The following is a 25,529-nucleotide window of genomic DNA, read 5'->3' as shown; positions in this document are numbered from 1 at the left end:
TAATGCCATTTGCAGCAACATGGATGGACCTAGAGATTATCATATTAAGTGAAGTGAGAAAGACAAATATTATATGGTATCACTTATATGTGGAATCTAAAAAAATGATACAAATGAACTTATTTACAAAACAGAAAGAGACTCACAAACATAGAAAACAAACTTATGGTTATCAAAGGGAAAAGGCAGGGGGAGGGATAAATTAGGAGTTTGAGATTAGCAGATACAAACTACCATATATAAAATAGGTAAAGTACAGGAACTATATTCATTATCTTGTAATAAATATAATGGAAAAAAACTGAAATTGAATCACTTTGCTGTACACCAGAAATTAACACAACATTGTTAATCAACTATACTTCAAAAAAAAAAAAAGCTGTACCCTTTAGCTATCGATCCCTACCTTCCCATACCCCACAGTCCTAAACAACCACTAATCTACTTTCTATCTCTATAGATTTCCCTATTCTGGCCTGTAACGTGAATGGGATCATATAATATGTGGTCCTAGGCATCTGGCTTATTCCACTTAGTATAACATTTTCAAGGTTCATCCACATTGTAGCATGTGTCAGTACTTCATTCCTTTATATGATTGAGAAATATTCCATTGTACGGATATAGCACATTTAGTTTATCCATCTGTCAGTTGATGGACATTTGGGTTGTTTCCACTTTTTGGATATTATTAATAATGCCACTATTGTGTTTGTGTGGACATATGTTCTGTTCTAGAAATTTACAATTTAATTAGAACCAACTTTGGAAACTACAGGCAGGCAAACCCCACTGCATGTTACAATGTCCTCTTCCTAAGACAGGCCATCACAATGGTACCTGACTTGCTAAGACGGGAGTCCCCTCTTCTTCTCATGTGTGTTTCTGATGAAATTTACTGACCACGATGAATCCAGTAGCCAAATTCTTCAAAAGCAGGTCCTCCCCTATGACGTTCCTCTCCCCTGACCTCTCTTCTTCTCTTCTTCCACTCAACCCAAACTCTGGGGCGTGCAACTGGACTGAGTCTCTGTTCTCACAAGATGGTAGAGAAGTGGGAGAGATCCTTGGTCTTGTTGCTGGGCTTGTAGTCAGAGAAGGTTAACTTACTCTCTCATTCATTCATTCCAATGAACACTTACTGAACGTCCAGCATGTACCAGGCACTGAGTAGGCACTGAGGATACAGAGAAGAATAGACTGGTTTCTCAGCCCTCAGGAAGGTCAAAGTCTAGTGTGGGAGATGGATTAGTAATCAGGCAATTGCAACTGCGAATGGTAGGTACCTTGACTGGTGGCCGTGGCTGTTGGTATAGAACGGCTCAGTTGCTTTCTGAGTTGTAGTCTGCTTGTATTGAGACCTTATGCAGCCAGAGTGCGGGGCCATAAGAGCAGAGAAGAGCCCAAGATCCTTGGGATTGAGTCTGCTGCACACCTTACTGACTTCTTGGAGCTGTCTTTCCCCTCCCCAGTGTTTCCCTTCAGTTGAATGGACGGTAGAGAGCTAACCGTCATCAGCCAGTTTGACTGCGATGTACACTCGGGAAGTGTACAGACAGTGCATATGCATAAGAACAGGACAGGTGCTAACTGAAGTGGGTTTGGCAGGATCCTGAGAGATACAGAAATCTGAAATTTATTGACCATGTATTATGCGCCAGGTTCAATCCAAAGCCCTTTAATATACCATCTATCTATCCCTAATCAAGGACATTTCCCTAGAAAGTAAACTCCTTAGGATGGCATATAAGGCCACTTACGATCTGGTCTCTGCTTTCCTCATTGTTTTCTTCCCCAATCATACTCTTGCTCCTAAGTCATGTGACTGTTCATTTTTTAGCAGTGGTTCTCAACCAGGGAACGGCACCAGTCTCCCTGATGGAGTGGTGAGGTATGCATTTGTAAACGGGAAGAAGCATTTTTGACTGTCATACTGATTGTGTGTTTGGGGGTGGGGGGGTGGGGAGGTACTGTGACGTTTCGTGTCTGAGGGCAGGGATGCTTGCCATCCTCCAATGCATGGGAGGGTCTCATACGAGTACCTTTGTCCCCTCAAATTGCTGATAGCACCCCCTTTGAGAAACACTATTCTCTAGGTTCACATGCCACTTGGTCTGAGAGGAAGGCTCATCCTCTCCTGACTCCTTCACCTGGTTAACTCCTTCAAATCCTCCAGAACTCAGCAAAGACACCCGCACTCTAGGGAGGATTCTCTGCGACTCCTCCAATCCCAGACCCTCCCACCCCCGTCTGGATTGGGTATCAACCCCATGTGCTCCATAGCATTCTTTGCTGAAAATTACTGACAGCTCCATCTTTTACCTCTAATTCCCCAGCCCCTATGCCTGTCACATAATAGGTGCCCAATAAGTAGATGCAGAATGATGGAAGTCCTTCTATTGATACAAATGGCTGAGTGACATAACATGGTGTAAAGGTAAACGCTCATCTCAGAATTAGAAAATAGTTGGATCAGAGACCATTAGGGAAAGGCAATTCTTCATATCTGATTGCTGGTTTAGAATTTAGAAAGCACCTTCATAATATAAAGCAAAGCAAACCCAGAGACCGAGTGTAACAGGGAAGAACAAATCTGACTCCACATTAGCTCTTTTTTCTTTTACTTTAACCTTTGTATTCTATTGCTTTTGCTACAAGTTAAGAATGTTGCCTATTGTCTGAAGTATGCCGGATAGCCCATTCTCAAGGCTCTGAACTCTAAAGGTATAACACTTTTCCATTCATATAGAGATAAAAAGTTGCAGAACAGAGCATAATATCTTGTTGGAGGTTTCTAGGAACATTGTGACTGGACCTCCGTGGACAGCTGCAAGAACAAAGGATTCTGGCATCAAGAGGTTTGCTGCAACCAAGCACACCCCGTCCCCTTTTAGTATAAAAGAAGCCTGAATTCTAACTCGGGGAAGATGGTTCTTTGGCACACTAGTCCACCATCTTCTTGGTCTGCTGTCTTTCCAAACAAAGTCACTATTCCTTGCCTCAACAACTCGTCTCGATTTACTGGCCTGTCATGCGGCCAGCAGAACAAGCTTGGACTTGGTAACAAGAGCAGACTTATTATTATTTTAGTGGAAACTGAAGTTCAGAAAGTTTACAGGACCAGCCCAGAGTGGAGTAGCCATTAAGCAGTAGAGGTGAATTAGAGTTCAGGCTTTGTGACTGGCATAGTTCCGCTTTCAGTGTGCACAATGCCCCTCAAGGATGGGCAAAAGCTGAGACAGTTATCAGGCAATTCCGCAGTGGAACAAAGCCAGCTGATTAGAGAAGTGATGTGTTTCAGTGAGAGAGAAATACAGTCAACTAGGAGGAGGCAGCCTGAAATCAGGAGCCTGTATAGTCTGCCCAATGCAATCATCATTTAGTTTAGTTTTTTTCTTTTTTTTTAATCTTTGCTTGCAAAAGCTTTTATGAAAATTGTTGCCAAATGGTCTTCTGAAAGAAGATGGTAAGGAAAAATTATTTCCTGCCTTCAGTTCAGGCTTGAGTGAGTGGAGAATAGATATTGTTAGGATGGATTTCACAGGTCAGCACCCCACGTGGGACCCCTCAGAACCAGGCTCTTCCAGCCAGTCCAGACTCTTTGCAACCAGTTTGAGTGAGTGGTTTGGCTTGGACCCCAAGAGGCTCCTTCCTCTCTATTGGTAGAGGTTACAGAGACCCTCCCCCAACATTGGGGGTTAGGGGCCATTCTTTAGTGGCCATGGGGAGGTCCTAGACCAAACAGGACTGTTTGAAAATAATGGTGATGAAGCAGAATGGATCTTCCCTTTAAAAATGTCCTTAAGAAGAGAGATGGTCCAAGTTGGCCTTAACCTAGTGGGGTTCTGCGGATAAAAATAGAACCAGCTCACCCAGTTACAGCCCAGGAACTCACACCAGGACTGGTCTTGGGATTACCATGCAATCTGGCGGTAGGGGTGGGGATTACCATTTAATGCTATATATTTCACAAATAATTATGTGCCAGGTGGTATACTAGGCACTGATGACACAAAAATAAATAAGACATGAGCAGAACCTCTCACAATCACTCCTGGGGGCAGAGTTTTCTGCCTCCAAGTCACAGGCAAGTTGACTGGGTCTCAGGTGTCAGGACAGGCCTTCCCAGACAGGCGGAGTGTTTGCAGTAAAGGTGACCCAGATCAAGCACCCTGATTCCCTGCCCAGTATCTTAGCATCCCCTCAAGATGCCTGTGCATTTCTAGGGGGTGCTGCTTAATACTGATGACATAATCCAGGCAGGGTTTGCCCAGCACAGAAGAGAGGGAGACCCATCGTTTTCCTTGATCTAGGCTGTATCCTTTTATTATGACCTGTAAGTTCATTTTACCTTTCTTGGCACTTTTGTCATGTTGAATCATATTGAACAGATAATTAAAATTCTAATAACTCTATCAAAAAAGGAATTCCAAATTGGTCTGGTATAATTTATTCATATGGAACCTAGGATGCTTTCTTTTTCTACGTGCTTGTAAACCATCCCATTAACACTCCCCTAAAAAATTACATTTGATAGAGTTCCTTAGCCTACAATTTGTGGGTTTGATCTTTGTAAATAAAAAGTATATTTGCCCACCTCCAGTCTTTAAGAAACTCACCTTTTCCCTAAGATCTCATAAAAATCAGGATCTGTGATTTGGCAATCTTGGCTATGTATTATTTTAAAAAACCTAGAATGTCATTTACTGAAGCCAGGGGATTTAAAATTTATTTAGGGCAATTGAATTTTCTATTTTTACCTACTGTATTTGTTTCCTAGGGCTGCTGTAACAAAATACCACAGACTGGCATGACTTATAACAACAGAAATTTATTTTCTCACACTTCTGGAGGCTAGAAGTATAAAAATCAAGGTATCAGCAGGGTTAACTTCCCTCCAAAGACTCTAGGTGAGGATCCTTCCTGTCTCTTTCAGTATCTGATGCCCCCAGGCACTCCTTGGCTTGCAGGCACATCACTCCAATCTACTTTTGCTGTTACACGGCTATCTTCTCCCTGTACATATCTATGTCTTCACATGGAGCTCCCGTCCCTGTATCTCTGTTTTTTCTTCTTATAAGGACGCCTGTCATATTGGATTACAGCCCACCCTTATAGAGTGCGACCTCATCTTGATTATATCTGCAAAGACCCTATTTCCAAAAAAGGTCACATTCATAGGTACTGGGGTTTGGGACTTTAACATATCTTTTTGAGGGACGTAATTCAACCCATAATGCCTACTGTGGGTAAAAGGCTAACATGAGGCCTGGGCTGACACAGGCCCACCTGAGAATGACCTGGCTTTCCCACAGCACTGTTCTCTCAAAAATAGAGTTGAGATAAATGGAGAATGTTATATCTGCCTTGTTTCTGGTGTGCATTAGTGGAGCTGTGAGGTGGCTGCATAACTAGGATGGCATAAAAGGTTGGTGGGAAAAAGGGACTACGACGTGTGTGTGTCAAGGTGAGTGCTACACACCTTGGCTCTCATCCCTGGCACACACCCCAAGTGGGTGAGGGGCAGAGAAGCTTCTGGGCCTCCCGATAAGATGAAGGTGCTGTATCTCCTGCTTTGCCTCCTTTACCAGTGCTTACTAACCATATTATTAAATTAAAGCCTCTTTGTGTCTTGTGAGTCTGATTGGCAGCTTGAACCCACAGCTGTGCTGCTGGCCTCTCCTGGTCTGAGTTCCTTCTTATTAGCCCCCCGAAGGCCCTTCTCAGCTTCAAGATGTCCTATGCACAGAAGACTCAAGCAAAACACAAGGCTCTGCCATTCGACATACATCAGACACCCCAGCAGCATGCTTCCTCTTCTTTATTCTTTGTCTTGGTCTGACTATGACAAAAATAACAAGTAAAAGCAAGCAAACTAAGTGCTCTTCTGTTTTGCCTTCTTTGGGCCTGTCTAATTTTAAGCTGACTGTCCTGAGTATACCTGGAAGATAACCTCCCAGTCCTAACTCTGGATCCCTAGTTACACCGATGTCCACACTGATGAGCACATCAGGAACCAGTGTTGTTTTTCTCTTCATCAGTTTCGTGATTACACTTTTCATTTGGACAATTAAATTCAAGTCAGTGCCGAGTTCCTGCTTGCCTCAGCGGTTTACTTTGTTTAACTAATCACTGCAGGGGCTCTGACTACCAGGTTGAGATTTAGAGTCAGGGATCCCAGGTAGCAAATTTCCCTCGGTGACTGCCCTGCCAAGGCCGAGGCCGCAGAGGCAGAGCCCAGACCTGAGCTGGGCGGGGCCGGCAGAGCCCCGACCCGCAGGCGCCGGGAGCCGGGAGCCGGGAGCCGGGAGCCGGGAGCCGGTGATGGGTGATGTGGGTGCGCCGCTGATGATGCCTTACTGGACGCTGACTTCCTCTTCCCCATGTTCCTTCCTCTCTGTTCCATAAAGGGGATTATTTTTTAACCAACATGTAGTTCAGACAGAACCTTACAAAAGTTCATGTCTGTTGACTACGTAATTCCGCTTCTAGAACTCTATTCTAAAGGAATAATCACAGATACGGGCCAGTCTCCCACAGCCCGGGCTTCCCAGGCCAGGCGGAGCCCGGAGAACATTCACCGGTCGCCACACCACCCCGTGGTGGTTTCTATGGCAACAGGCTCCTCCCCATGAGGCCCTCTGCATAAAGGCGTCCGCGACTCAGCTTGTATTTTAAATCTCCTACCTCCCCCTCCACCGCGTCCCCGCCCCGGAGGTTTCCTTTCCTAACCTTATTTCTCACCGGGAGACAGGACGACTCTATAAAATAACTGATGCAAGTGGTGGCGATGGCAGCGGTGCCGGTGGGGTGGGGTGGGTGTGCGGTGGGGAGTCAGGCCTTCTACTGCGGCGACAGAGTTCCAGGGATCGCCCAGGCCTGCCCCCTCGCGAAATGTGGTTGCGCCAACTGCGGCCCTTTCCCACAGGGCTGCGGCCCTCCTGCCTTTCTCCCGGCAGGGTTCCGCATCTGAGCTAACGTGACCAAGGTGCCACGCAGTCAAGGGGAGACTTTCTCCCGTTAACAGGCCTGAGTTGCCTGAGGACTTCTAGAGCTCTGTGCTCTAACGCGAAGGGTGGTACTACAGGAGGAAGCTGGGCACCTTGGCAGGGGGAATAATCTGAGGATGGTGGAACTTGGCATCACCCGCAGGAGGCTGCCTCCCCCATACCTGTAATCAGGAGAGATTATTTTCCTAAGCAGCGAATGCGGCATACGCCACACTGGTCACGTATATTAGAATCATACTGCGAATGGCAGCATGAAGCTGTAATTAAGGCACAGGCTCTGGAGACACATCTGTACTGGCTCTGCAATCAGGCTGCTCCTTGCCTCTGTAAGCTCATTTGTGAACTATCACCTCATAAGGCTGTCGTGATGATTAAATGGTATAGCGTGTAAGTGTCTTAGCACCTTGCTCAATGCACAGCGAGTCTCAAGTAACTATGACCAGGGCAGTGGTGGAGAGTATGGGCCTAGGGCCAGGGTGGGTTTGAGTCCTGGCTCTGCCAAATATGACTTCGAGCAAGTAAGTTAACCTCTCTGTGCCTCAATTTCCTCCTCTGTATAATGGGGATAATAACCTAGTTCATTGGGTTATTGTGAAAATTAAATGGTTTAGTCTATGAAGAGAACCTACCCCAGAGCCTGACACGCAGCAGTCAGTTCATGTATTAGTAGAGCAGTGGTACTAGCAGTATCACCTCTATTAGATTTGAGTTCCTTTAGGAATGACTAATGAGCCCCTTTTGTATTCCTAGAGGCTGGCTCATGTAGGGATTCAAAAAACATTTATTTGAATGAATGAATAGACTAATAATATACTACTCCCCATTAAATTCTTTTCTTATTCCAACTAAAATAAATCAAGAAATGAGAGTGGGCAGAATCATGCAAAATCAGAAACAATGTATCTATCCACTTTTCTCATCTTGGAAGGACAGGCCTCCCTTGGCCTCGGCCACTTAGCACTGCTGTCTCCCAACTGGCTTTGACACAGTTGAAGAAGAGGCTGCGGGGCTACTTTGTTGCTCTGGCTGAGTTCTCACACTAACTCCCCATCGCAGGTCAGCCCCAGGAAGGAAGAGGTCTCTGCTCCAGCTCCCCTGCCCCTCGTTCTGGTGACAAACAGCCCTGGTACTTTCTGCTGGTCAGCAGCCAGTGGAAATGAGTCCTCATCAGCCAGTTTCTCACTTTTAGAGTCAGCAGCCTTCTTGGAAAGATAAGAAGAGAAAGGATTCCTTTTGGCACCTTTCCAAAGTTTTTCCCTTTGATGAAAGTCATCCTCTCTAAATGTAAGAATGGGAGGCCTCGCTTTCATGTCCTCCTCTGAATGGACTTGCTCTAAATACCGACGGGCCCAGCCCTCTTCTCTCCCTCAGCAGTTGGCAACGTGTCTGGGCTGGATGCCAGGAAGCCACGGTGCCACCAGAGGCGAGGGGATCAGGGGCAGGAGAATGTGAGTAGTTAGGCCGTGGCAGACGGGTGTGCACACCAGTCACGTCAGGCCTGCCCAGCCCAGGGCGTCCTGTGAGATCTGGTACCAGGTGAGCCACCTTGGTGCCAGGCGGAGCCATCCATGGCCTGAGGGCCAGTGCCGGAGGCATCCCGACTCTTCCTTGATAATGTCTTTCCTCTTCCTGTCTCTCTTCTTCCCCTCTTCTCCTGCCCTCTCCCTCCTCCCCACCCACTTCCTTCATTCAACCAGCTTTTAATTTCCCTCTACTATGTGCTGGGCACTGCGCGGGGGTCCACATTCAGTCACCATCCTTAAGGGACTTGTGCACTCTCATGAGAGACAAACATAAAGTCTCAATTAAACATAAATTAAACTAATAAAAATAAAAATAAATTTGATCTCAAACAATTTTTATCTGTGGCCTCCACCTCAGACCCAGTGAGGACACTCACAGGTGTCGCTCCAGCTGACTGGGACAGCGTTCTCTGGTGGATATTCCGGACTCTGGAATCAGAAAGATGTGCGTGCAAATCCAGCCCTGACGCTGACCACAAGTGTGATTTGGGGGAAATTACACAACCTCTCTGACCCTCCTTTTCCTCCTCTGTAAAATGGCAATAAAAGGGTTGTTATGATGATAAAATAAGCTAACGCCTGAAAGACACTGAGCACAGTGCCTGGCACACAGTAAGACTCAAAAGACATCAACTATGGTGGTGGTTTTAATTACTCAAGCCTGGGGGTCAGCAAGCTTTATTGGTAAACATTTTAGACTTTGTGGGCCTGTTAACACACTACCTGTTAGAACTACTCAACCCTATTGTCATAGAGTGAAAGCAGCCATAGACAATATGTTAAGAAGTGTAGCTGTGTTGGGCTTCCCTGGTGGCGCAGTGGTTGAGAATCTGCCTGCCAATGCAGGGGACACGGGTTCGGGCCCTGGTCTGGGAAGATCCCACATGCCGCGGAGCAACTAGGCCCGTGCGCCACAACTACTGAGCCTGCGCGTCTGGAGCCTGTGCTCTGCAACAAGAGAGGCCGCGATAGTGAGAGGCCCGCGCACCGCGATGAAGAGTGGCCCCCGCTTGCCACAACTAGAGAAAGCCCTCGCACAGAAACGAAGACCCAACACAGCCAAAAAATAAATAAACAAATAAATTTAAAAAAAAAAAAAAAAAAAAAAGAAGTGTAGCTGTGCACCAATAAAAGTCCATTTATAAACACTGATTGTGAAATTTTATATAAATTTCATATGCACAGAAAATTATTTTTCTTTTGACTTTTTCCCCACGCACTTAAAAATGTAAAAACCAATCTTAACTCACAGGCTACACAAAAACAGGCAGTGGGCTGGATTTGGCCCACAGGCTATAGTTTGCCTACCCTTGATCAAGCCTAATGAAAGGGCTGGCACTTCCTTTCATGGATTTTGCCTCAAAGGGAAATCCAGTTGGTGGGTCCATAATACCCTAATTCAGTGTCTTCTTCAAGCCTGACTAACTTTAACAAGGGTACAGACCAACCCAAGGACAGCAAAAATCTCATAAAAGAAAAACAATACCTACAATTTACATGTGTCCAAGATAAGAAATAGAAATGAAAATCCGTTCCTTAGATGTACAATCGCCCTGTGTTTTCTAGACAAAGGCAAGCTGCTTCCACAGGGGCAAGAATTAGCAATGTGTGTACTTCACTTCTCAGGGCTGTGTACAGAGACACCCAGCTGTAGGAAACGTCACAGAGGGTCCCAACACCCCTAAGTTTTATACAAAGGGGGTGAGAGAAAACAGAATGCATGGTGAGTGAAGAAGGCTGGGGAAATTGAGGGTGGGCAGGAGAGACCTGCAAGAAAACAGGCCAAGTCCCACCCCCCATGGAAATCAAATTGCAGATGATTGTTTATACAACAGTTAGGGACCCCAAGTAATGCCACATAATTTCTAATTCCCGCCTTTCCTTGCCTCCTCCCAAACTTCCTCAGTGTCTGCAGATGGAAATAGGACTTTGTGCTTTACTTTCCACTGCAATCTAGGAAGGTTTTCATTCTCTAGTTCATATCAAATTCCTCTCAGGCCAGACATTCTTTCTCTAATGCTATAAAAAGGCCATATTCTAGATACACTGCAATTAATAATTAAACTTGTTTCCCTTGACCCAGAGGAAATGCAAAGACTTCCTCATAAAGCCATTCCAAGAAACAAATCTGTTCTTGTACATCTTTTAAAAACTATACACACTACTATGTATATAAAATAGAACCAACAAGGACCTACTGTATAGCACAGGGAACTATACTCGATATTTTGTAATAACCTGTAAGGGAAAAGAATCTGAAAAATAAATAGATATATATGTATGTATAACTGAATCACTTTGCTGTACACCTGAAACTAACACAACATTGTAAATCAACTATACTTCAATACAAAATAAATTTAAACAAAACAAAACTGTGTTATCCATGTCCTGCTCTCATTATTGGATGAAGAACCTGCTAATCCTGCCTGACTGAACTGTTGAGTGGCCCTCAAGGTCGGACGTCACAATAATGTCCTCTAGCTTGGCGGGGACTCTCCCCAGGAGAAGCACAGCTCAGTCACAGACGTATATATAGTTCAAGTCATCAATAACCTGCTGGCTCCCTGCTGAACTGCCTCTCTGTTTTAACTGCTACCTAATGTGGAAAGAAAGCAAGGCTTCTTTAGAAAGGAAAAAGAGAGGAGCTGGGATCTAGGAAGGAACCTTGGCCAGGATTTACCTCGGCAGGGAGGGAGCACCCAATCCTCCCTCCCTGCCCATCCAGAAGCACAAGTCCGAGGTCAAAGGACCTGGCATTTTCTTTTATCTTTTCCCTACCACATGGCGTGGCACTGGCACTCTCTAAAGGGATACAAGCCACCCCTCTGTCACATGGATCTTCAGTCTCAGACCTTGTCATATGGATCAAGGGCATAAACTCCATCACTTTCTAGTCCCACTGGGGGCCCAGTTCACCACCCCAGCTCCCGGCCTGAATCCTGATCCACATCCCACCTTGCCCCAGCAGAGCCTCCCCACCCGGTGACTGGAAGCAGGAAGGCACAAGACTCTCATCCTTTCAAAGACTCAGTAGTATTTAAAGTTGGAAAGGACAGAGAGATGATACAGTCCCATGGTTTTAGAGCCGCAAAATACTTTCTCTATAAAGACCTGGTCCTGATCCTGGGGGCCCTGCCAACTTGCTTGCCTCTCACTTTGCTGGGCCTGACGCATCTCTTCAGAATACCTAAAGGTCTTGTGGCCTCTGTGGCCATATCTAGTCCAGATCACCAGTGTATAGACAATGAAACAGGCCTGGTGAGGTGACGTAACTCCCCTGATGCCGTACAACTAGCTAGTGGCAAAGCCTGACCCTGAGTGCACTCCTCTCTCCATTTGGCCCCTGCCCTCTGTACACAGGCAGACCTGGGGAGCTGTCTTTGCAGGCTGCCTGGGTTTCATTATGATTCCATTAGTTCTCTGGAGACTGTTCCCCAACAGAAACAACCGGAAATACAAGCACAGGTGTACGTCTTGCCAAGTGAAAACAGAAAACTGTATTGAGGAATAACAAACAGCTCTCATACTACAGCTGGTCTGCTTGAAGAGTTAAAGGTTCAGAGTTTATGAATATGCAAACCTTGCAGTCAAACAGCAGGAGTTCCCAAGATAGCAGAGAAACAGGAACCTGCCACAAAGGATGAGAGTACTAAAAGGTTAAAATGCCGGCCATCCACTCAGCAAAGGGCAGGGAAAAAATAAACCATGACATCCTGTTAGAGCGGGATTCATAGAGAAGGCAGGCTCCTGGGAATAGAAAGGAAAAAAAAAAAAAGAAAAGATACAAGACATAATAGAGGATATTTACCAACTTTGCACAGTTAAAAAGCTGCATATCTTCAGAATGACCTTGACAATAAAAATCTGACACTAAAATAAATACGAAAGAGTGGAAGTTAAATCATTAGCTGTTGTATAGACTGCATATGAAGCCTTTTCAGCTAGTCAAATTTGAGAGTAGGGTAAAGTGATAAAAGCACACAGGTTTACTCAAAAGAGCGTGCTGTTGACATCAGATGGCCAGTGTGTTCTGGCCCTTCTCTTTTCTGTTCCCTGATGGGCCCTGGTAGAATTTCCATTCTATTTTTAAAAAGCTATTAACACATGTTTGTTTGTCCCCTGAAATGGAAATAGAAGAACCCAGTCTTAATTTAGACTTGCCCATAAAGCTGATTCATGATAAAAACAGGTTTTATTTCTATTTTTCTTTTTATTCTAACAGTCAGGGCTCTCCTAGCAACATTCCGGGACCTTTCTCCAGCCTTCCTGTGCCCTCAGGCTCCTGCTCTTCCCTCCACTATTTCTGGCTTTTCAAGAACCAGTCAACCGGGAATTCCCTGGCCGTCCAGTCATTAGGACTCCGTGCTTCCACTGCCAGGGTTCGATCCCTGGTCGGGGAACTAAGATTCTGTAAGCCGCGTGGTGTAGCCAAAAAAAAAAAAAAAAAGACCAGTCAACCCATTACCTCAAGTCCACTGAGATCTCAAGTCCAGAGAAAGAGGCTGCCTCTCGTTACGAAGTGGCAAAATGACTGTGTCTTCACGAGGGAGGACTCTCTGTGCCTACCGTCCCACTGCTCCCAGCCCCCCACCCCAGGTGCAAGGCTGACTCTCTGCCCAAATGATGCCTCCTCCCTGAGGCCTCCCCTGACCCTCTCATTGTAAGTGGGTGTCCGCCCCTTTGCTTTTTAGCACTTTACCCTGTTGGAATCCTGTATGACAACTGTGACCGCTTGTAATGACATATCTTTTTGCACGCTTGGTTAGAGCTGTCTTCCCCACCAACCTGTAAACCCCATGGGGACAGGGTCCTACCCCAAGGATGCCGCAAGTGCACGTGCAGTCCTGGCACGTGGCTTCTAATAGCGCACGAGGCAGACCCACCAAGAGTCGGCCTGCCTGCATGTTCCCGGGGCTGGACCAGCGCGCCTAGGAGAACAAAGTCTCACTGGCCAGGTGCTCCTGTAAAACACCTCCAGGAATACTTGTTATGATTGAACCTCCACTAAAGATAACTTTGAGCTTTATTTGTAGAAGGGATCTGCTAGGAAAATGGTGTAAGCAAGACGATCATGACAGTGTGACCTGCTTAAGAGTTACATTCCAGGAAAAGGTGTTCGTACCACTTACTGAAACTGTTTTCATCCGGTAAAGGTATGCTTTATAACACACTTACATGGGTGCTGGATAAGTGTAAATCTTGGAAGTCAGAAAAATAAACAGGTTTTTCGATATTCTGTAACTCACCCTTGCTTTTTCATGTATTCTGAATTAGTGAGCCCTCACAATATGTAGAGTCCTAGAAGCAACAGAGAAAAGGATACCTTTTACTCCCAGACTAAGTCCTTTCACAGTGGGTGAAGGTAGCCTATTAAAAGTTATTTGATATTCTTTTTTTTTTAAGTAAGAGAAAAATACTGCTTATGTAAATACGTCGTTTTGAAAGAGTAGTTCAAACTACAATGTAAAACCTTTTCCTTCAAATAGGGAGCCTAAAACCATATTGGAAAGAAAACACTACCAAATAAGATGTGTCTCGTTATTTTTATTGCTTGGCCTTAAGTATCTGCCATCTTATTAAAGGGAAACTTTTCCAAAAATAGCCTCTCAATCCTTATGCACAGTTTGGCAGTAATAATCTTTTACATTTAAGTCAAATAAGGAATTATGGATGTGATAGTCAGCTTTTTTTAGTGATCCTATCTGTCACTGCAGGAAGTTCAGATGCTCTCATGCATGGGCATCTTATGCTTCTCTAAAATTCTGCTTCTGATTAAGCCAAAGATGAACAAGGGAGATATTACCTGATTAACAGTCATGTTATTTGTTGAAGAGAAAAGAGGAAAGTGGAGAGAAGGGAAAAGGAGAGAGGACCAGGAGCAGGCCACTGACTCGTGACATGCATTTATCCCTTCCTGCCCTCCACTTTCACTCAACAATGATGTTACTGCTTTACCAGGCAGCACTTCTGCACAGAAGGGGAAGTCAAAGCAGTATGATGGTGATTCTTTGACGATTACAAATAAGTAGATAACTTTTTCTCTAGATCACAAGGGACTAGAAAGAGAATAAGAAAACAGAAAGGCAAAAGAAAAAGAGAGCTGCCTATACGATAAAAATCTCCAGAACAATTCAATCAAAGCCAGAGTTACTTTCTGAGACTTCCCTGGTGGTCCGCTGGGTAAGACTCCGCACTCCCAATGCAGGGGGCTTGGGTTCGATCCCTGGTCGGGGAACTCGATCCCACATGCATATTGCAAGTAAGGAGTCCGCACACCACAACTAAAAGATCCCACAACTAAGACCTGGTGCAGCCAAAATAAATATTAAAAAAAAAAAAAAGCCACAGTTATTTTCTAACTGGGAGATTGAGCACTAATCCCACTATGAGGACCCCACCTTCATGACCTCATCTACCCTAATTACCTCCCAAAGGCCCAATCTACAAATGAATACCATCATATTGGAAGGTCACAGCTTCAACATCTGAACTTTGGGGCAATCAAACATTCAGTCCATTACAGGAGCCTTTAGGTTTTTGTACAAGAGGGTCTGGACCTCTTTGGCCTCTGTGACCTCATATCCTGGTCCCCCCTGAGGTGACTAGAGCACTGAAACCACTCCAGGTCACTGGACACACTAAGATCCCACGACCAACCGTGGGACACTTAAGCCCAGCCGCTGCAATGCATGTAATTGGGGCTGGAATTGCTGCACTTATTGGCTCCAGGCTTGCCCTCCAACAAGTTTTCTATGAAGGATTTTAACTGCATTCATTCTAGGCATCCAGAGAGTCCTGAGTTATTCCTCTCCCTGTGTCTTTTAAACCTTTGTGCTTTTATACATGCTTTCCCTCTGCCTGGAATCCAATCCTTTTCTTCTCTTGCTAGAGATTCAGTTGATACATCACCTCTATTCTGAAAACTGTCCCAGTAGCCCTTTCACTCAGGCAAGGTATTCATCCCTCCTTGTATATACTACTATTGCAGTACTTATCACTCTCTGCAGCAATTATTGGTTTAAACGTCTGCCTCTCCTACTAGAGAGTGAGCTCCGGGCCTGGGCCTTACCTGTCTTTTTATCCCTGGATATAGCAGGGTCTAGATGTAAGTAAGTGCTCAGTAAATAACGGTCACTTATTCTATGAATATTACTTTTCCCTTACACACATTTTGGTTCATGGTATGTGAATGGCAAGGGAACTCACATTTATTTAGCGCCTACTATGTACCAGGTTCTATGTTAAATACCCCATTTTATTCTCAAGACAAATTTGTAAGATAGGAATCATTGGTTTGAATAAAATGGAGACCAAAGAACCATCTTATTAGAAATAGGAGAAGAGGATTTATTCAAAATGTCTAGGGACCTACCTAATCTATTTTGGATTAATAATATTTCTGGAGCTTAGTTATCTTAACTCTAAAAGAGCAGTGATTGAAAATGGGGCTTTACAATCCCACTCCTAGGCATGTATCTAGACAAAACTATAATTCGAAAATATACATGCACCCCTACGTTCATTGCAGCACTATTTACAATAGCCAAGACACGGAAACAACCTAAATGTCCATTGACAGATAAATGGATAAAGAAGATATGGTATATATACATAATGTAATATTACTCAGCCATTAAAAAGAATGAAATAATGCCGTCTGCAGCAACATGGATGAACCTAGAGATTATCATACTAAGTGAAGTACGTCAGAAAGAGAAAGACAAATACTATACGATATCACTTATATGTGAAATCTAAAATACAACACAAATAGCATATCTATGAAACAGAAACAGAGTCACAGATATAGAGAACAGACTTGTGGTTGTGAAGGGGTGGGGTGGGAGAGGGAAAGATTGGGAATTCGGGATTAGCAGATACAAACTATTATATACAGGATGGATAAACGACAAGGTCCTAGTACATAGCTCAGGGAACTAACCATATTCAAAATACTGTGATAAACCATAATGGAAAAGAATATGAACAAGAATGTATATATATGTATAACTGAATCACTTTGCTGTACAGCAGAAGTTAACACAATATTGTAAGTCAACTATACTTCAATAAAATTTTTAAATGGTGCTTGAACAAATACCATGTGTTATATGAATGACTGAAATTTAACATTTAGCATAGTCTGGACCTACCAAAACATGTAAATGACCAAGAACCACCCAACTTGGCATTGACAGTAAGACCGCCTTGATGTTAGTGGAGCGGTCCACCATGGTCCAGTTTACCCTGCATTCAGTGGATTGTGTTGTTGCAACACCACCCACTAGTCCTTTGAAGCTGGTGGATCACAGCATCCCCACTCACATTGTTCCTCAGCGCAGATGTTCTTCAATTATCACACTGCATGATTTTAAAAACTGGATGAAAAAATTCTTTAAAAATAATGCCACTGTTTGGATACTTCTGGTGTTCAGATGCCCAGATAAATGACCTTTTATTGTCCTGATTTTGTGGTTTCCTAGGACTAACATCAAAAGCGCACAGAAGTCATGTTTTGGTTATCACCAATATACTCCACATGTCTCTCCTGTCAGTAAGGGCAGATGTGATATTTCACAACAGCGAACTCATTACCTTTACCTCCAGGAAATCTGCTTGGGTGTAAATTGTGAAATGTGTTATGCCACATAGCATGCCTTAATAATTTTGGAAGTTAGGAGCCGTCAAAACACATACACAACTGAGAACTGGCAAACTTTCCCTAAAAACTGTGGTGTTAATTTGGTTTGTCAACTTGTTCCTGAGTACTGTTTGGACTCAGACACACAAAAGCTACAGCCACCACCACCTTAAGGCTCACAGTTACTCAGGGGTTAGATGGAAAGAGGGGCAGAAGCACAAATAAAGGTCAGAAGGTCCAACTGCCTGGCCCTTTTGCTTAGAGGAAGGAAGTTCAGTTTCATGTGTAAAGAAACTGAGCTTTAGACTGTCTGGACCCAGGACCAGCTCTGAAGGTCATTCCACGGCCCCCCGCACCACCATGGCAGATGGCCCATCACACACCTCAAGCTTTGCACGACCAGGGAAGCTGCAGACCACAGAGGGATTGAGTTGGAGAACAAACTACCAATGGACCTTCTCGTCTTTGAAAAAAGAAATAAAATTAGGTTTCAATGTTTGTAAGCCCATTCATAGACTGTTCTGATCCTCCAGTTTTTTGCTTGATAATGTAGAGTATATACATATATATATGCATATACAACTACCACCCACCAATGTGTATGTGTATTTACATCTTCACATTTCATTTGACTCTTTGTTTTATTAGTAGGTACACTCCTAAGTCACTAAGAACCATAAACACTGGACTTGAAGGTATATTAATTCTAAAAGAAACCAAACCACTAATTAGTCATTAATTCATCAAACATGCTTATTGATACCTGGTACAATGTGGTTATAACATGGTGCCAATGTACAGTTAAATGAATTATATTTAAGAATCAAAGGGCAAGGGTTAAACTCTAATCTCTCCTACCCCAACCCCCCAAAGTTAAAGCAGCAAGCAGAAAGGAGAGCCAGATCTGGTTGATTTTCAGTTCTGTTTGTTTCCTTACTTACGAGAAACGACAAGTAACACGATGTTCCAGACGCTGGAAAGTTCACATAGAAGTTTAAGACACAATTCTAGGACTCAAAACACTTGCCGTCAAAACCAAATATGTACGTAAGTTGCTGGATAGAGAACAATCTTCTCCAGGAGAGAAGACCGTAGCAGATTGCAGAGGGTGCAGAGGGGGATGGAGGAAAGTTACTTTTGTTTATTAAAAAATGGATCAGAAAGGTTCTGGAATTGTCATATAGTAGCATTGAAGAGGGCTTCACAGGGTTTGTGGGGCCCCCTCCACAGGGAGGGAAAACAGCCTGGTTTTCCATGGTTAAGGTAGAGAAAAATAGAAAAGTCTGGAACACTAAATAGAAGCCATCTTGTGGGTAGTCCTAACTGCCAGTGTTAACTGCCAGAGTGCAGTGACCAGAGCAGTTTGAGAAGCACAAGGGAATGACAGAACTCTAAGAGAACTAATCTGGTTGCAATTAACAGAATGAATTTCCTGAAAGAGAGAAGGCAGGAACACCAGTCAGGAAGTAATTACAGCAGTTTGCTCATCCATCCATTCATTCATCGAGGATACATTTATTGATCATGTAATATATTTTCGGGCATCTGCACGCACTGAGGGAGACTGGGATACGGCGGTGAACAAGGCACAGAGCCCTCAGGACTTAGAATCCAGGGAGAAAAAAAGCATCACAGTTCAGGAGGCAAGAACTCTGATGGAGCTGAGCACAGGGTGCCCTGGAAGGTGACCCTTGGGTTGAATCTTAAGGGTTAGGTAGGGGTTGGTCAAGGGAAGAACAGTGGGAAGGGTAACTGGTCAGAAGGAACAGCTGGTACAAAAACACTGATCTTGGACAACCTGACACATTCCGGTCTGCAAGAGGCTCTGGTCCAGAAGGATGTGAACTGAATCTTTTATTATTTATTAAAAATAATTATATTAAATAAACTACAATCACAGCCATTTATTCATTAAGTACTTAGTATGTGCCAGGCACTGTTCTTTACACTGTTGATTTAATCCTCACAACTCTATGAGGTAGACATTGCTATTCCCATTTTACAGATGCACAAACTGACTTCAAGTGCCTCAGAAATTTGCTTCTCAGAATCACACAGCTATTGGGATTAACACATACACACTACTATATGTAAAACAGATAATCAACAAGGACCTACTGTATAGCACAGGGAACTCTACTCAACGCTCTGTAATGGCCTATATGGGAAAAGAATCTGAAAAGGAATAGATATATGTGTATGTATAACTGAATCACTTTGCTGTACACCTGAAACTAACACAACATTGTAACTCAATTATACTCCAATATAAAATAGAAATTTTAAAAAAACCATAAAGCAACCAGGACTAAAATAAAAATAAAAATTCTTTTTAGTACTTAAAAAAAAGAAAAGAATCACACAGCTATTAACTATTGATTAGGGGATTCAAACCTAAGTCTTTCTCACTCGAAAATCAACCTTGAGCCCTGAAAAGACAAGTAAGAGCTATACAACAGAAAGATGGAGCAAGCATTCCAGGCAGAGGAAACCTCAAGGCATGCATGTGTGGGCCACCAAGCAAGTTGGAATGATCAGAGAGTGAGGCACAAGGCTGGGGTGGGAGAGATGAGGGTGGAGAGGCAGTCAGAGGCCAGGCCATGGTGGACCTCGCTTTGTAGGCTGAAGGGTGTGAACTTTAACTTGGAACCCGTGAGAGCCATTGAAGACTTACATACATGAAAGGCTGGAGGGGACAGACACATGCGCGCTGAGGTGTGGTGAGTGGGGAAAGACTGCTGGCAGAATCTCACTAATCCAGCGAGTCTTGATGGTGACCACGCTCAGAATTCTCTTCCTAGAAGAATTAGTAAGATGATGTTCAGACAGCCTAAGTGAGAGGGGAGTGATGGCAGCTCTCATAGAAAAGTGGACTCCAGAGCACAGGGGTCTGTGTGCTTGGGAGGGGGGATGGGTCGGTGGGAGGGGGTGGATCGGAGAGAGAAGGTGCTGATGAGTTGAGTTCAAGTTTAGACTGTTGGGTTCACAGTTCTAGTCTCAGAAGAAAGGTCTGGGTAGGAAACAAAGGTTTGGGCTATAGATCTGGGCAGGAAAAGAAATCATCATAATAAGCATGGACTATTAACCAGGTACTATTAACCATGGACTATTAACCATAATGCTTTCCATGTATTTTCTCTGTAATCCTTTCGAGAACCATATGAAATAGATATTGTTATTACCCTCATTTTACAGACTATGGCTCCAACTAAGCCACGAGGACATTAAATGACCTGCCAAGGGCCACACTATTAGTAAAGGACCCATACACCACACTTCAATTTCTCACACATTTGTGAATGCGATCCACGATAGAAACACGTTTTACATTGCCGTCCAGTCCAGAAATGTGTATTTCACTAAAACCAAAGTTGCCTGAGACCACACTTAGCTCCCTGCTGCCTTCTATTCTATTTCATTTTTTAAATAGGCTGCTGGCAACCCACAACTTGATTCACAACCTGCTCGTGAAACCCACAGTTTGAGAACGGCTGTTCAACTCCTCCTACCTCCCTCGCCTGAACTGGGTGACAGCGGTGGGACCTCAAAGGTGAGGAGAGATGTCAGCGACATCATAGACCCCAGGAGGGAACTTCACTGCAGGGTGATTTAAGCCAAAAGTATAACATGATGAGAAGTGAATCTCTTTTGCCAAATTTCACCCTGAGGACCTGTCTGTGGAAGCTAGCCCTTCGGCAGTGAGTCGTTCACTGGCTGTCACACACATTTATGGGGATGGAAGCCTTTTTTGCTGCCAAGTGTTTACACTGTATGGTTCAGGAAAAGATGCAGATGCACTTCGGAGAATATTGAAGTTGTTAGTTCTAACATTGCTACAGTATTCGGTGGCAGCAGAATGTGGGCACACAGCCCAAAGCAAACCAAATTCCTACAGACAGTAATTGCAATAGGAAACAATACCTCCAAGGAGGAAGTTATGGAATACGGCAGTCAACATCTTGCTCAGCAGGAAATGATTTTGCTGGCAGGACTTTAGGAATCCACCGCCAAAGTATATCATAGACCCTGAATGTATGCACTCTCCCTGCTGCCTCATAGGAAGAGGGGAGATGTTCCTTTTCACTAGAATTAACCTGTTCTGAGTGGCCTCCAGGGTCTCACTCCCTCAGTTAACCCTTCCTTCCTCTTTAGCGCCACCATTTTCTCCTATAACATAACGTCCCTCCCTTCTGACTTCAAATACACGCTAGTTTCCTCTCCAAAAGCCCCTCAGCACGCAGGAATATTGGGGGAGCTGCAACTGCTCTCCATGTTGGTAGTGGTGGTGGTTACACAACTGTGTGCACTGTCAAAACTCACAGAACTGAACACCAGAAAGGGTGAATTTTACAATTTGTTAACTGTATCTTTAAAAAAACATGACTTCAGAATAACCGCCCCCCTTTCTGAATCCTGCCACCCTGTGCTCTCCCCGTGGTCTTCATTTGAGCTAAAACCCAAGTCTTCCCCCAGGTCACCACCCCCATTGCTTCCGCCCCCCAGTTCTCCTCCTATTCCCTTCCCACCCTCTATAGCTCCTGAAACTGCTACTAGAAACTCTCTTTTAATTCAGAACTTCGCTATCCCTCCTCTACCTCTTTAAACGCTGCTGCTTTGACTTCCTAGCAATCCTCTGACTCTGGGAATTTGCCAAAATTCCAAGCCCACTGCCTTCTCCTTCAGTATCCTCTCCCTCAGAGATCTCGCCCACTCTTGTGGATTAGAGGACAGCTTGAGTGCATCTGACTCCCAAATCTATGTCTACAGAGAGGACAGCTGGCTCGGGTTCCCAGTGACCCAGTGGCCATCTCCACTCTGTCACCGCCTCAAATTCAGCACGTGCAGCTGCCTTTGCCAGCTGCCCTCACTGGTGTGGATGACTTCACCGTCGGTCTTTCTCCCAGGCCAGAAACCCTGGGATTCCAGACAGTCATCAAGATCAAAGCAGGTAGCACAGCGGAAATGCTCTTGTGAACTGCCATGTTCTAGACTGATTATCATTTCTATTCCTGAAATCTTTTCAACTACTCCTTTGAAATGTCTGTAGATTTCACCTATTTTTTTCTCCATCCTCTGCTCCCAGCCTACAGCTCCCTCCCTTCCCTCCAGTGTACTCTGTATTCTGTTGTTTGTCTATCTTTACTGAAACAACCTTTCCCCCCTTACTCTGCAGCTCAGGACTCTTTAAAACCTCCTGTCATGCATGGGCTGAATTGTGTCCCCCCCACCCCGGAAAAAAAAAAGATGTGTTGAAGTCCCCCAGTGCCTCAGAAAGACCTTAGTTGGAAATAGGTCTTCACAGAGGTGATCAAGTGAAAATGAGGTCATTAGGGTGAACCCTAATGCAATATGACTGGTGTCCTTATAAAAAAAAAGGAAATTTGGACACAGAGAAGGAAGACGACATGAAGAAACAGGGAAAAGACCATCTACAAGCCAAGGAATGCCTGAGGCCACAGGAAGCTAGGAGAGAGGCATAGAACAACTTCCTCCCAGCCCTCAAAATGAGCCAACTCTGCCCGCACATGTTATGGACCAAAACACCAGTCCATGTTTCTCCATTTGGCCCTAAAGGTCTTTGATCTGGCCCCATCTTCCCCATTCAACCTTAATCCCACGACTTCCCTACTTAGACCTTCTGGTCAGTCCCTCCTCCAATCAGATGTGTCTCCCTCTAATCTACATCTGGAAATGGCTCTCCGCCTTTGCTTGGGATGTCCCCAACAGCCTATTATACCCTACCCACTTCTTTCTCCCATCTAAACCTCGCACATTCTTTAAGCTCTAACTTCAGTCCCTCTTCCTCCATTACACTGTCACTATTGTTTTCTCTCCCTTCTCTGAACTGTCAATGTACTAATCGTCTGTATCCTATAAACTGACACCTGATCGTGTCTCGTTCACATAGTTCCTTAATGGTTTCTTGTGTAATAGTCTCGGGTCTTGAGTTAAGTTTTAAGTCCCCATTGGAAACCACTTTTCCAGACACCTTTGGAAAAGTGGTTTCCAATTTGTTTTCTCAGTAAAACATCCTTTCGTCCAGATCTTCCCACAATTCTTGTATTATTTTATCACATAACATCCAATCAAATATTACTGAGCATCATTTGGGTTAGCGAGAAGGACATCCTAGCTGTGATTTCTAACTCTTCCTTTCCTGGAAAAGTCACTGGACTTCCCAGAGCCTTACTTTCCTCACCTCTAAAATGTTACTTCTCAGAGTCGTTGTAAAGATAAGATGGAACGATTTATGTGAAAGTGATTTTTAAAAGGTAAAGATTTGCTCAAATGTGAGACTCAATCATTATTATCATCTCAGTGGCAAGTTAGCTGACCTAGTTAGCTGCCTTGTTGAAGAAATTATGGGTCTGAGTCAAGTGAGCTGGTTCTTCTAGATCCGTGCCACCTGGGCCAATAAATTTCATGACTAATAGAGTGGGAAGAAGGATGGAGAAAACCGCAAAGCACATCCAGTGGGTCAGCAGGGTTATCTTCATAAATAAAAGATAGATAGCGTGCAGTCACCTCAATCTACCTGAAGGCATGCAGCACCCCAGGCTCTCGGAAGACATAACTGACAGTCCCTGACACCATCAGCTCTGGTGCAATAAATCTGCAGGTAATATTATGCCGAAGTCAACAGGTTTAATGTTTTGTTCTGTTTTTATTTGGTGATTTAATTCTACTGGTTTTATGACTGAAAGCTAAACAAGAACTGCTAAATATGCCTGAAATACAAAAAGCAAGTCAACCTCTGTCAATTTAGAATCTCAGTATGGTTCATCCCATGAGCATATTGAATCAAAGAAGAGCCAAACTCTCTCCAATTTCCAAAGAAGACAAGCTTTAGTGGTATATGGAGTTGATGTGTTTGGTAAGTATTCACATCCCCAAACCACCAAACTTTCCCCAGCCATATGAATTTAGACTTGTTGTTTTTCTCAATTTAAATGTTGCTTTTTTTAAAGGGGTTAAATTAACTTTTTTTCTTTTACTTCACTTTGGTACTTGTTCCAAAAACTTTAAAGCCTGGCCAATGATTTTGAGTGAATTAAGTGATCGGTCTTAAGTTGTGGACGCCAAATACAGCCTGCATGTTAAGAATGTAAGTGTTGCAGCAATTTTTATGTGTAGAATTCAGAAAGCTGAGCCTTGGGTCTCTACGGCCTGGAAGATACATCTAGGAGACAAGCAGGAGGTCTGAGTGTCTCCACTAGGAGTGACTCCCTCCCTCTGGTCTGCTGGTGACCTCCTGTCCCCACGGACCACCCATGGACAGATTCCAGCTCAACAGCTGAATAATGCAGATTGAAGACTAAAGTACTCGTAGAGAGACCTGGCAGCACTTTGGTGAATGCCTTTACCCAAGGGACTTGATGAAGAGGAAATGGTTTGGGAAAAATATCTAAGAAAAGAAATCTATTCAGTTCTATTTAGATTTAGTTCTAGCATGGCGCATCCTGTGTGGAATAAGCCCTGAACATGCTAAGAATATCTTGCCCTGCATTACAAATTGAAAACCAGCTCCCATGCAGATGGAATTCAGAATTTTATAACTCAACAAATCTGCTCCCTCCCATTACAGAAACTGCTTTTAACTATTCAAAGCAAATTCTTAATTATTCTTGACATGTAAAGGCTTTTTTAGAAAGTAGTATGAATTTGATCTGTGATAGATGCTTATTAAAAATTGAGAAGCTTTGTTTAAGAATTTCCTCAAGTAAAAGCCTTATAGAGGAAATCCCAGAGAGATCCTATTGTTTTTTTTCTTTTAATGACATTGTGTTAAAAATGAATAAAACATACCTTCTTCTGTGGGGTCTGTAGCTGAAGCAGAGACATTAGAATAAATGTCACAGGAAAAAGGAACACTTTGCACAGACACCCCCTCACACTCCCGCCTCTTCCCGTTTCAGGCTCCTAGATCTTTCCATGTTGTTTTGGTGGGTGGCTTGCAGCTTCAAGTGGGTTTTTGAGCCTTCAGGCATCAATTACTCTGTACTTCAGGTTTCTGGATTGAGATGTTTGGGGAGGGAGGGGATGAAAGACAGTCGAAAGGTAATTGCTACTTGATGGCTGAAAGCAGACAAAAGCAGCAGGAAGACCCCAGTTAGCCTCTGCTCATTCTTCCTGTAAGCAAATGGCACCCCATCACATTACTTCCTTGTACAACATGACTGTGTGACTTCCAGGTGACCTGGGGCAAAAGACAGCATTTGTCATCTAAGCCTCTTTTGTTGTAGAGTAGGTAGCACAACAGATTTACGGGCGCGTTGCTTCCCTAAAATGGAAATAGCTTTGTAAAACAAGACTTCTTTTTCATGGTACCAGGTATCTGGAGACCACGTTCTG

The 25,529-nt window shown here is 44.0% G+C and overlaps 1 protein-coding gene across 8 annotated transcripts in view; it reads right to left on the bottom strand.

Moving 5' to 3' along the window:
* The window catches only part of TRIM2 (tripartite motif containing 2), a 121,222-nt gene that overhangs the window by 68,156 nt on the left and 27,537 nt on the right, over positions 1–25,529 (bottom strand). Inside the window, exon 1 of one of the 8 annotated variants that reach the window (XM_036852441.1) lies at positions 24,984–25,001. The exons of 6 other annotated variants lie outside the window; for them this stretch is intronic. The gene's annotated coding sequence lies outside the window, so the exon portion shown is untranslated. Of the gene's footprint in view, positions 1–24,983; positions 25,002–25,529 lie in introns of those variants that run through there. One more of the 8 variants, XM_036852429.1, reaches the window with a different exon arrangement.

The sequence above is a fragment of the Balaenoptera musculus genome, chromosome 5, assembly GCF_009873245.2.
Source record: "Balaenoptera musculus isolate JJ_BM4_2016_0621 chromosome 5, mBalMus1.pri.v3, whole genome shotgun sequence".
Classification (NCBI taxonomy): Eukaryota; Metazoa; Chordata; class Mammalia; order Artiodactyla; family Balaenopteridae; genus Balaenoptera; species Balaenoptera musculus.
Note: the sequence above shows the minus strand (reverse complement) of the source record. Positions and strands in the feature narration are given on the sequence as shown.